Source organism: Psittacula echo (assembly GCF_963264785.1).
Source record: "Psittacula echo genome assembly, chromosome: Z".
Taxonomy (NCBI): domain Eukaryota; kingdom Metazoa; phylum Chordata; class Aves; order Psittaciformes; family Psittacidae; genus Psittacula; species Psittacula echo.
The window spans coordinates 64,453,119-64,466,526 of record NC_137742.1 but is presented as its reverse complement, the minus strand read 5'-3'; positions in this window follow the sequence as shown (position 1 = coordinate 64,466,526).

The following is a 13,408-nucleotide window of genomic DNA, read 5'->3' as shown; positions in this document are numbered from 1 at the left end:
AATAAACAACTTTAAATTCATCCTCTTATGGAAGTCATGATCCTTCCTCTGCTTAACTTTTTGGAGACAAAATCCCCTTCTGCACTGTTCTTTGCCTCCAAGAGGAAAAGAAAAAGCCAACAGAAAAAGGCAAAGACAGGGAACATTCTCCCTTTAGAAGTGTTGTGGTTTAAGCCCAGCCAGTAGCTCAGAACCATACAGCCACTCACTCACTTCCTGCCTTTCTTCCTCTCTCCACTCCCGGAGGGATGCAGAGGAGAATCGAAAGAATGCAACATCCACTGGTTGAGATAAGAACAGTCCAGTAACTAAGGTATAACACAAACCACTACTGCTACCACCAATAATAATAATGATAAGAGAAATAACAAGGGAAGAGAATAAAACTGCTCACCACTAGCTGCCCTATATACACCCTGACCTTAGCAGCAATCTGGGCCTTCTGAGTAACTCCCCCTAGTTTGTATACTGGGCATGACGTGCTGTGATATGGAATACCCCTTTGGCTAGCTTGGGTCAGGTGTCCTGTCTCTGCTTCCTCCTGCCTTCCCATGCCCCTCCTCTCTGGCAGAGCATAAGACTCAGAAAGTCCTTGGTCAGAGTAAACATTAGTTAGCAACAACTAAAAACATCAGTGTTATCAGCGTTGTTCCCAGGCTGAAAGTCAAAAACACAGCACTGCACCAGCTACTAAGAAGGAGAAATGACTGCTACTGCTGAACCCAGGACAAGAAGAAATTCTGCAGAAATCTCTGAGAGAAATGTAAGTACTTGAAAAGAACTATGAGCAACATATTTTCCTATTTCAGAAAGAAGTTATGTCTTTATCTAGGACTTGAAACAATGCATTCTACCATCTCTGGGGCTCTGAAATTTATGGCGTTGGAAATGCTCTTCATTGAAGAATCCATGTCCTTAGAAAACAGACTTCCTGTAAGCTTTCAAAACCTAGCTATATCTCAGTGTTTTATCAATTGCTTGCTCCTGGCATGAAATGTAAGAGTACTCTAGAAAATAATGTATATGAGGACAGGGTAATATTGTTCTAAGATTGTACTGATGTGATTTGCTCATGTGTGGTATCTGAAGGATATTGTGTCCATCACATATTTGTAGTTTGACTCTGGTGCTCAGGTGGGAGTAGTCTTGGTGGAGAAAATACGCAGTTTATCACATGGTGAATGAATGCTGTTATAAATGATGAAATATTGAGTAAAAGCATGTTACCATCTAGTTATGTTTTGCAGGCCTCCTAGGCTTTCCTGGGACTACTTGGCTATTTTGAGGGAAGTGGGCAAAGCAGCATATAATTTACATAGTTCCATAATATTTAATAGTAGTATAGCCATTTAGCTGCTAAGCCTTGTCAAGCCTGATGATTTTCTAGATGGGCTAAGAAAAAAAATGCCTAATCCAAGTTGTATAACAGTAGAATAGAGATCCCATGTTGATCTTGCTTGTCATTGCAAACACTGTGCGTGACTCACCTACTATATCTAAACTTTTGTTCTGCATTTGAGAGGGATTAGTAAGGATAGATACACTGAAAAGTCATGCTCAGATTTTGTGACAGTCTTACAACATGCTGTCTAAATAGAAAATCGGAATATTCAAGACAAATCTAAATTTACTGTAGTGTGCATATGATTTTCAAAATGCGTATTTACAAATGCTAAATACTATATAGTTCCGTAAAAATGTTGATTCATTATCAAAACCACTTTGAGATCAAAACCAAATGAAAGGCTGGAAATGGTTTGAAAAGAATGAAGCAAAACAGAGGACTTAATTTGGCCAGCTGTATCTTCAACAGAATGCCTAATTCTGATAGCATCTTAAAAACAAACAAACAATAGAAGGTATAGTTTAAGTGGGGAAATTTCAGAAAAGGGCAACAAGGAAGATCAAAGGTACCAAGCAGCTTCTGTGTTGGGTCTGGCTGAGTAAACTAAGACTCTCCAACTGGGATTAGAAGGATTTCAGGAGGCAGGTGCACAAATCATTATGTCATGGATGAAATGAATTGATTTTCTCACTATCTCCAGGACATGCTAGTAGGAGGCAAGTTCAAACCAACCAGTGAAGGTGGCTCCTAATCAAACAAATAGCAAGCTGTGCTCTCTGCCAAAGTTTCTTGTGGGGGCCTAAAGTTCATGTAAAGGAATGAAAAGTCAGAATGAAGAAGTTCTTAGAGGAGAAATCCATTTAGGAATTTGGGATCTACATATAGCTATGAAGCATATGTTCTCCTAATGAGTCAGGAAGTCCCCTGTGCTGAATATTGTTGGAATTCAAAGCGAGTGGCATTAAAAAGAAGAATCATACAGTTTGCCCTTTCTTTTAAGTCATTTGCTCACAGATACAGCTGGAGGCAGGAAAGTGGGCACTATGCACTGTTAGCCTGACATAGTAGAGTTGTTGTGTTGTAAAACTACAGCCAAAATTACTATAGATTAAATAGCAATTGCATCATATGACTGAAAAAAAAAAGGTAGTACCACTTTACATATGTGAAATTGAAAAATTCAGTGCCTCTCTTTAGTACTATTGATTCCTTCTTAGACTTGTATTTCACTAATTCAGAAAAGCAAATAAATCACCATAGCCGTCAATTACTTCCATAGGACCCCAGGCCAAATGGCAGCATTAAGAAAATTTGTATATGACACCACGGAGGTGTTCAAATTACTGTTGTATACAACTGGGCTTTTTAATTTTCCATTATTTTATATGTAAACAGGTGAACAATTATAAAATTAAACATATTACTAAAGTTTTCCTTCCTTATGATAAACGTACAGCAACCTGAAAAATCAAGTGGATGCTCATAAAATGTTGGATTCTTTAATTTTGATTGACAAATGGAACTCTCCAATCAGTGTACTCCCCCTTAGTGGAACCTAAGGATACACACAATTTTTTTCACTCAGCTCCATAATGGCATTTGCCATAACTAATGCAGCAGTGATTTTTTACTCACTTCTATTTTTTGTTCATGAGTTCATACTTTCAATTTTTTATTTTTTTAAGAAACTATATGGCATCATTAAATATTGTAGGATTGGCATGTACACTGCATTTCCAGCTATATTCTTCTTGCATTTTTACTGTAGTATTCTGATAGACTGCCTTTTTGGCAAATGAAGCACGAGGTTAACATGTTTTGGTTGGTGTGTATTCAATGGATAACTCAAACATATAAAACTTTTCTTATGCCTGACATCCTGTGTCTTTTTTCTCCCTCAAGTGAAACAGAAATAGCTTGAACTTTGAAGCCTCATCTTTGAGATGTCCTGTGTGCTAAAAGCATATGCTGACATAAATTTTTATTAAATATGACTTCTGAACCTTCATCCTTTTATTATTCTTAGCAAGGTGTCTCCCACCTGCACTTTCTCAGAAAGGCATCAGCATGTACACATTAAAGTTTTACAGTGCTTTAGTTCTCTTCCACACAGGGAGCCACTTTCCAAGGGGAGGCTAGGAATCTGTTTATGTATAACATTGAATTCATCCTTCTGATTTATCCCCTTGGCCCCTAAAGTGAGAGAACATTCATTTTTAATGCAAGAAACCAGAGAATGAAGCATGGTAAGGTGTTTTGTGGTTTCTTTATGCTAACTTTTTGAGTAAAAAAAAATGAACAAATAAACCTTTATTATTCTGCCTTCAGATTTGTATGCCTTCCACTTGGAATCACTTAAATTTGAAGAAGATTAATATTTACAATTCTGTCTTAGCTCTAAACCAGTGAAATTTACCTGTTCTGCAATATTTTTCTAGCAATTCAGTTTATATATATTGATTTATACCAGTAGAACAATAATGACATTTCTTAGATACCAGACTCCTGGATATTTTTCCCCTTCATCACACAGATTGCAGGCTACATCCAGACACCATAAATGAATTCTGCATCAAGATAAACTGAACACCTCACATGCATCTTTCTGCTACATGGTATGGAAAATAGCATGATGTGCTAGAAAAGCATTAAACTTCTGGATAAGGAAATGCAGAGGCATTTATGCATGTTGTTTCCAGGAGACCTCTCTGCCCTGTCTGAGGCTCATGTGACTGAAGCATGACTGGAATATGGAAGACAATCTCAGAAAGGAAAAGAAGCCCTTATTTCTTGTATGCTAAGGAAAATTACTTGGAAGTCACTGCCATCCACCTCTATTAATTTTTAATTCCCTTTGAAATACAATAAACCCAAAGTCAAAACTTTATATATAGTATAGATCACAACAGAACAGCCAGGGGTCAGAGGGAGATAAAAACTTCATGAGTAACAAGAATATCACTCTGCCCTCTATATGGAGAGCCTGTTTATCCACTCCTCCCAGAACACTTCCCTTGTTTTCTTGCAGCATGAAATTTACTCAGTCTCAGTAATCTTTGCAATACTGAGATTTTATTACTGAATTCATGTTTTGTACTCTGTCAAAATGAGGCTGAAGATCTCATTTCCATTTCATAGACTATTTTAAAGCACAAAAATTACTTTCATGCCTAATAGGACAACTACCCCGAATTTTTGTTAATTATAATTTAAATGTAATTTACAAAAAACCCCATTTTGATGTTATAAATCATGAGTGACAACTTATTTGGAATAATTTAATGTAAAAGCATTAAGATGATTGCAGAAAGTGAAAAAAACCAAAGTATTTCACTCTATTCAGGCTGAAAAAAGTTGATCTCACTGAATTGCTTTGTTTCTTTTATTTTTTTTTTTCATTCATTCTGTAATATATTCCTTTATCTGAATAATAACAGGCTGTAGAAAGTTTTGCTTCTAATAGAATGGTATCATTTGATGGGAAAATAGCAAAAATTTTCAGCCAACTCTAATAACTATCATAAATATATATAAACGCATTAAGCGTTGTCCTGGGGTCAGTTGAACCCAGGACAATGTAACATACAATGAAAATGATCTGACATTGACGTTTTCTCATATAGCTATATATTATAAGTTATATAATACATAAATCCCAGGGGAAGTTCATACTGTGTAGAGTATTGGACATTGCCAGATGTTCAACAATTCTACTTCAAAGATTTAGATCAAAACCTATCTGTGTTTGGGATGTCACTTTCTAATTTTTGTTAAATATCTTATCCCTTCATTTCAAGATAGGTGGGAAATATGGTTTCACTCCACACTAAGTGCAGGCAGAAATCATAATTTAATCAAGCTACAGCACAGAAGTCAGAGTAATCAGAATATGCTTTTTTTTAATTAAAATTATGGGGTTTGACCATGTACTTTGCTCAGCCTAGCATGCAGGAATTAGTTTGTAAGACCAATTGTGCATGTTGAATCTCATCCTATTTTTGTCATTAATGTATTTAATTTAAGATTAATAATAAAAACTTAGCATGCCCACTAAATCAAGCACAATTTGCATGGTGTAATAGCATATGACATTAAAATGCCTCATGAAAGTTGTTTTGTTATATCATCTTTCTCTGGATTAATCTTTTCTCACCTAATTGAGGTGAGATGTCCCATTGTCTTCTACTCAGTTGCTATTTGTATTAATGGAAATACGGTTTGATTTAATGATAAAACAGAAATGCCAGCAATTAAAATTAAACAATTTCAGAACAATTAGTGCCACATCGTGAAACTCAAAATCTAAGAAATTATATGATTAGATGTACTGACTCAAAGCAGTCAACGAGCAGGATAAGTTTATGCTTAGACTAAAATTATTATTACGTGCTGATGAAAAATTTATCATACTAGAAGGACTAGAAGGACTTCTATGGTATTTTATCTGAGTACATTAAGATCATAAGCTTTCTTATGTAAGTTAGGTGAGATTAAAAATAGAGTTTCTGTCACTGTCCTCCAAACACCTGTTATTTAATGAGGCACATAGCATCAAGATGTAATTTATATTCTTAAAGGATAAAGAGATTCTTCAATTAGCAAGTTATCAAAATGCAAAGTATTATCTTTACAAGCAATTTGTGTTGCAGTGAGCAGATGTAACACAGATGTGGGTTTTCTGTGAACCACTTTAGGAATGATCAACTTAATGGTTTATAAGTCTTTTCATAACATTGTTGGAAAACTATTATTATCTTTCTCTTCCATCTATCTATCATTATGTTTCTCCATAGTGAATCTTATTTAAATCTCGCTGAGCTGGGACCTGTTTTCAGAGCTGATTTATGATTGTACTCAAACATACCAACAAGCAACTCACAGGTCAATGCTTATCAGGGCTTGCACTGAAAGATCAGGAGAGCCATCCTTGCTAGTGAACAAAAAAAGTAAACTGTAGGGACAACCCCGTAATGTTTCAAGTTAGAGAAATTGTCCTTATGTAAGAACTGTAATTAAAACTTACGTTATGCTCTGGAAGTCATTCTGAAAGAATGACTTTCAGAATTTCCTGAGAATAAAAGCTCTCAGGAAACATGCTTGGATTGTCATCTCATGGCATCACCAGAAAGTGAAATTATGGTGTAATGCAGACTCAGAATTTAAATCCTCTAGCTTTGTGGAGGAGGAGGTGAAAAATGACAAATATCAAACCAGTGTTCTTGTTCTTTTGCTAAGCTCCGCTAAAATCACAAGTTACTTTGTTTTGTGTAGGTGGCAGACATCCTTCTGTAGATCTTTCAGGCAGGTTTCTCTGCCCATTTTTACTCTGAACTTATTAATAAAGGAATTTTACCAATGAATGTATGTGTATGTACTCTTTTCTTAAATCTAAAGAATTTTTCTTGCTTTTTTCAAGTGTCCTCTGGGTCAAGGTCTTATTGTCTTTTTTGTTAGCCATTTTTCCATTGGGATGGAAAGGAGAACTGGAAAAAGGTAAAACTTGCAGGTTGAGGTAAGAATAGTTTAATAATTGAAATTAAGTAAATTATAATACTAACACTGATTAAAAGATAAATACAAAAAAGAAATCAAGGAAAAAAAAAAAAACCAGAGCAAAAAACCCCAGCCAAACAAGTAATGCTCTCCACCCACTGATCAATGCCCAGCCCATGTTTGAGCAGCAAGCAACTGCTGGCTCCTGGGCTCCTGGCTAACTACCTCAGTTTTTGTGCTATGACATTCTATGATACAGGGTATCCCTTTGGCTAGTTCGAGTGAGCTGTCCTTGTTTTGCTTCCTCCCCGCATCTTGTGCCTCTCCTTGCTGGCAGAGCATGAGAGGCTGAAAAGCCCTTGATTAGGGTAAGTGTACTGAGAAACAGCTAAAGCATCAGTGTGCTGTCAACATTGTTCTCATACTAAATCCCAAAAGCAGCACTATATCAACTAATAGGAAAAAAATTGACTCTATCCCAGTTGAAGCTAGGACAAAGTATTAAAAGAAAGAAGGAATTCAAAGAATTCCAAGTGATAGTTAGCTTTCAAGTACGCAAATGCTCGTTTTTGTCAATCTGAAAATCAGTTTGGAGTGGAAAACTGCATAGTTGTGAGAGGGTTTTAATAACAAGTGTTCAGATGAATTTTAACTTATGTAATCCTGTTACTTTGCAATTGTGCCCTCAATTGTACTTGAGAAATCTCAGGTTTTAAATCATTTTGGAACTTTGCAATGTTAACATTTTTGCATCTAACACTCAGTATTTTGGTGATAATAAGAAAAAGAAATAAATTTATTAGTTGACTGATATAAAACCCTCAAAATGCAAAGGAACCAGTGGTATCCTATATATAATTTTTCATGGACTAGTTACATGAATAAAACCAGAATTTTATTACTTGGCTAGTACACAAAGATGTGAAAAATTTGTTTGATGTTAACAGCAATGATAGGGCTCTGGGCTAGGACTAGATTCCCACAGATGTCTTATGGATCCCACTGATTACAGGTGCAATGCATGGAACATTTCTCAGTCATGTTTATCATCTTTGTCACTAAGATACAATGCTACATTGTCAGAGAAAAATGTCCCATTACTGTACAGACTCCAGCTGGGATGTGCCATACTGGTGTTGCATATGCAGATGAGAGTCAATAAAAAGTGCAGGGGATGTACGAACTCTGAATTCATGCAAAGCATGGAGGTGCAATGTGGTGAAGTCTGCAGAATTAACTCTAGAAGCCCTTTGAGCATGGAAGGCAATGTGCCCAAAGAAATGGAAGTAGAAATAGCATCAAGTTCTACAATATCACTGGAAAATTATTTCATCCACCTAGTTTATGAGATGTATAGATGACTAGTGTCAGCCTCATGAATATCTGAATACTTGGGTGAAAAGAATTGGACAAATACTCTTTCGGTTTTACTAGTCTTAAACATTGCAACTGAAGGGAAAAAGAACTTAAAAAAATTCCTTTTAAGAAGATTTTCTTCCCTTATAGGCATACAGTCAAATCACTTTAAAAATCCTGTTTGTTACCTTTGACCAAAGCTCTTTGTAATTGGAGTTCTAAGAAATGCCTTCCCTCTCACTTTCAGATCACAGCTGAAGTAACGAAGTCTCTTCTGTTTCAGGATTAAAATGTATAAAATGGGATAGGGTTTTTAAGTCTGCTTGAGTTGTTGTGGGACATAAGGACAAAGCAGAGCAAAAATACCAAGAGGAATAGGTATGCTTGCCACATTATGCCAGACAAATTTGCTTATTGTTTCTTTTCTTTCAGTGAAATATTGAAAATATTGGAGTAGCTGGAAAAGTATGGCCATGAATTCTCATTTCTGGATGTGTACAGTGGATGCTGAGAGGGGTACAACCTGGAACTGCTCAGTTTCTGAGCCAGGTGGGTAACCCAGTAATAAAGCCTTAGAAGACTCTGGCAGTCTGGTAGCTTGCTACACTGCTTCTGAAAATCCACATAGCAGGTGTAAGAATTCAGCCTATTTTCACTCTCTTGTTATCAAGATAATGCTGCACTTAAAGTGCCTATGTTGTGAGCTTTTTTGTGTATGCTACAAACACATTCTCTGCAATGTAGCTGTGGAAATGCCGTTGCTTGCTGAATGTAATGTGATTTTCATATAAAAAGAGAACAAGAATGAGATGGAGAAAAATGAGTGAGAAACAGGAAACAGTTTATTTTCAGTGTGTAAGCCAGTATGATTTTAAGCAATCACAGTCTTCCTTAAGCAAATACCAAAGTCTTCCTGAAGGTGACTTTCTAATTGTATGCATATGTTGCAGAAAAGTTAATAAAGCTTTTTCATCACAGATATAGACTCTAAAATATTCACCTGCATTTGACTTGCAAATATAAATTCATTTTCCTTTGTCAGAATTTTAAAATGGGTAAGAAGGTGCAATTCTGTTTGTTAAAGATGAGTAGAGAAAATCTGGTATAATGACAGCAGCACTGTAGTAGGAACCCAGCTGTTTCTCTGTGGTGTGCTCATTTGGTTTTGTCTCTTTCTGCTCTGGCTTGGATTAAATCACCTGGCAATGAACCTAAGTTCAGGACCTTAACGTACCTTTTACTCTCATTATGAAAAAAAGAGTTTATTTTGAAAGTGTGCATCTCTAAGTGGTGCTAGTAAATTTTACCTCTCAAAACAGTAAATTACATAGAGAAAAAAATGTAACATTAGGTACCTAACTTTGTGCTACACTGTATGGTGTGTTTATTAGTAAACCTTCCTAAAGTAGCTCAGTATTTTATGTAATGATACATACTTATTTGCCTTGCAAATGTACAGTCAAAGGTCAGTGGCATAATGCTTGTGAAACACAGAAGGTATTAAATATTTAATGTTTTTATTTCTCACTAAATTTAAGAAAAACAAAAAGCCACAAAGTTCCTATAACTGGTCCTTTTTTTTTAATTTTTAGTTATATAGTCACTCTGAATCATTCAAGGACAAGACATGTAGTTAAAGCTGCAGTGTCAGCTTAAGTAAGTAATTTGTTTGTGTGCTTAACTTCAGTAACTGAGACCACTTAATGGATTCAATGTTAGGCACTCTCTCATCATGGTGGATCATCCCTGCTCACAAAAAACTTAGGTCAAAATAGCACTAGCTCAAGATCTGGGGTGCACAAGGAGATCAGAATCTGCATTACACAAGATAAATTGTGTGTATTTTGTGATTTCAGAATCTATTCTCATGGGCACGATAAAGTCAAGTCTGTCTTTCTGCCTTTGATGCTGAAGGCAAAACTCCTGTCATAACTGCCTTAATGAATTAAAAGTATTGTAGGAGAAAATAATTATGACATTTGTACCACTAGCAATAAGTGTGGCTATCTAACTAGTGTATCTGGCCTTGAAAAAGCCTTGCTCCATACATAATGTACAAAAAGGCTGAAAGCATCAGAAATTGGGTAACAGGGTGCAGAACAGCAAGTCAGCAAAAGCCTGTTGCACAAGGGACCTACCTATTGTGTGAAGGACAGTAAAGACTGCTCTTTTGAAGACACTAATGCATATGTTTCTGCACACTGCGATAGAAGAGGAAAAATGGTTTATTTTGTGGAGCATGAAAACAGATTGAAATTCAGAGGCTCTGGAAAAGATATTTCAGGGTTTGTCCCTACTTCATGTCTTTGGAAGTGGTAATGTAAATCAAAATAAATATTTTTCTGAGGATTACATTAATGAGAAGCAAATTATAGTAAGTCAGATATGTCATCTTTTAATATCCATCTATCTTTGTATTTTGAAGAACTCCAGCCCAATTTTTTCCTGTATTCTGTGTACATAACAGTGGTTTGTCTTTTCTTTACCTAGGTAGGTAATGACTATGAATCATCAGCATTATGCTTTTGATTGCTTGTTTGTTTGTTTTGGGATTTTGGTTTTTTATTTTTAGCATAGGTTTGAAGCAGCTAGTTAAATTACTTACCTTGTTCACTATCTCTTGCTAGTTTGTTGGTTTTTGCTATAACATATTGGAAATAAAAATTATGCACAACAGTTCAGTTGAAGTCTTTCGATTTCACGTTGTTGCTGTGAATTGCTCAAACTGAATGCCATTTTAAAAAATTATTTATTGTTCTTTATGTTATAGCTTTAATAGGTTTTCGTATTCATGATGTTTGAGGGTGGAGTTGTCTGGCAACCTGAAAGATACAAAGCTAAAATGAATCTGGTTTTGCTAAAAAGAGTGACTGGATTACCAAAAGGTGAGCAATGCCTAAAAGGTTTCATAGCTTCTTCAAATCCTTCACTCTTGAAGCCATATAAAGGTTGAAGTCAACCTGTAATTTTGAAAGAAGGTATGTCTTTGTTAATCATGAATATATGTCATGAAAACAAGACCTCATTTGACTAACTGAAATTGCTGTCCCTAGGTCCTTCCTCAGCAGAAAATTACAGGTGAACACCTGCAAGTTGTCTCTGAGGTAATGATCTCAGTGATGACTCACATAACAGTGGAAACACATCAAACCTTCTCTTTTGTTGATGTACTTGGCAAACTGGGATTTTCTGTTTCAATATTTATCCTAGCATTTGGAGGTGTACCAGGCAAGACAATGTCTGAAAAAAAATGATATCTAGAAGTATGTGAAAGGTCATGTCCAAATTATGTTGCCTGATGCAAACATTATGTAACTTATTGGTGATATTTCACCATGGCTTCAAATGGGATTTAGATGACTTCCCAAAAGAGTGGTCACTGACAAAGACACAACCATCTGTATCTGAGGAACAGCCAAGGGCTCCGGGCTTGTCTGATGTGGAGAAAAGGAGGCTTATGGGCAACCTCATTGCTCTCTACAGTTTTCTGAGGAGAAAAGTGCAGAAGGAGGTGCTGAGCTCTTCTTCCTGGGATCCAGTGTTATGGCATGCGGGAATGGTGCAAAGCTGTGTCGGCGAGGTTCAAACTTGGCATTAGGAAGCATTTCTTTCCCAAAAAGGTGTTAAAAAACTGGAAAAGGCTTTTTAGGCAGGTGGTTGATGCCCCAAACCTCCCAGTGTTTTAAAGGCCTTAATAACAGGCTATAAATAGGTTAACCTTGAATTGGTCAGCCAACTGGATAGATGACTGTTGTAGGTATCCTATCCTATCCTATCCTATCCTATCCTATCCTATCCTATCCTATCCTATCCTATCCTATCCTATCCTATCCTGTCCTGTCCTGTCCTGTCCTGTCCTATCCTACCCTATCCTATCCTACCCTGTCCTGTCCTGTCCTATCCTGTCCTATCCTATCCTATCCTAGACATGAAGGCATCTAATTCTGGGTAGTCAAAAGAGAGAAAGAATCTAATCTGTGTATACCATCTTTCTTTTCCATCAGAATTATTTGTTTCCCCTTTTCCACTCCCTGTTCCCCTCCTTCCTTTTTTTTTTTCCTGCCTAAGAAGGATGCAAATTCAGTGGACTACAAGGCTGGTATTACCTTTAATCTTAGGCTATTAAAAAAATTTTAATTAAGCAAAGGTAGCTCTGTATACCTTAGATTTCAGTTCACAATGTATCTCAATAATAACCATAGGATGATATCACATGGCTGTCCCATGGGAGAAAATTTGTTTGTAGCACATTTCTCGAGTGTTTGATCTCCACAGGATACTGTCACCTGTAGCGAGTCCAATTGCTTCATTCTACATGCTGAATATTTTCCTTTTTTTTTTTTTTTTTGGCTTGGTTATTTTTCAAATATTTTTTTCTCTCACATGTAATCACAATTGGAGAATGATAAACAGTAATGGAGAGCTGAGACACTGCATCCATCCGCGGATCCTGAAGGAGCTGGCGAATGAAGTTGCTAAGCCACTGGCCATTATATTTGAAAAATCATGGCAGTCAGGTGAAGTTCCCAACGACTGGAAAAAGGGAAAAATAACCCCCATTTTTAAGAAAGGAAAAATGGATGACCCGGGGAATTACAGACCAGTGAGTCTCACCTCTGTGCCTGGCAAAATCTTGGAACAGATTCTCCTGGAAGGCATGCTAAGGCACATGAAAAACAAGGAGGTGGTTGGTAACAGCCAGCATGGCTTCACTGAGGGGAAATCCTGCCTGACCAATTTAGTGGCCTTCTATGATGGGGCTATGGAATTGATGGACAGGGACAGAGCAGTTGACATCATCTACCTGGACTTCTGCAAAGCATTCGACACTGTCCCACATGACATCCTTGTCTCTAAATTGGAGAGACATCAGTTTGATAGGTGGACCACTCAGTGGATAATGAACTGGCTGGATGGCCACACGCAAAAGAGTTGTGGTCAATGGCTCGATGTCTGGCTGGAGACCGGTAATGAGCGATGTCCCTCAGGGATCGGTGTTGGGACCAGTCTTGTTCAACATCTTTGTCGGTGACATGGACAGTGGGATTGAGTGCACCCTCAGCAAGTTTGCTGATGACACCAAGCTGTGTGGTTCGGTTGATACAACGGAGGGAAGGGATGCCATCCAGAGGGACCTCAACATGCTTGTGAGGTGGGCTGATACCAACCTTATGAAGTTTAACCATGCCAAGTGCAAGGTCCTACACCTGGGTC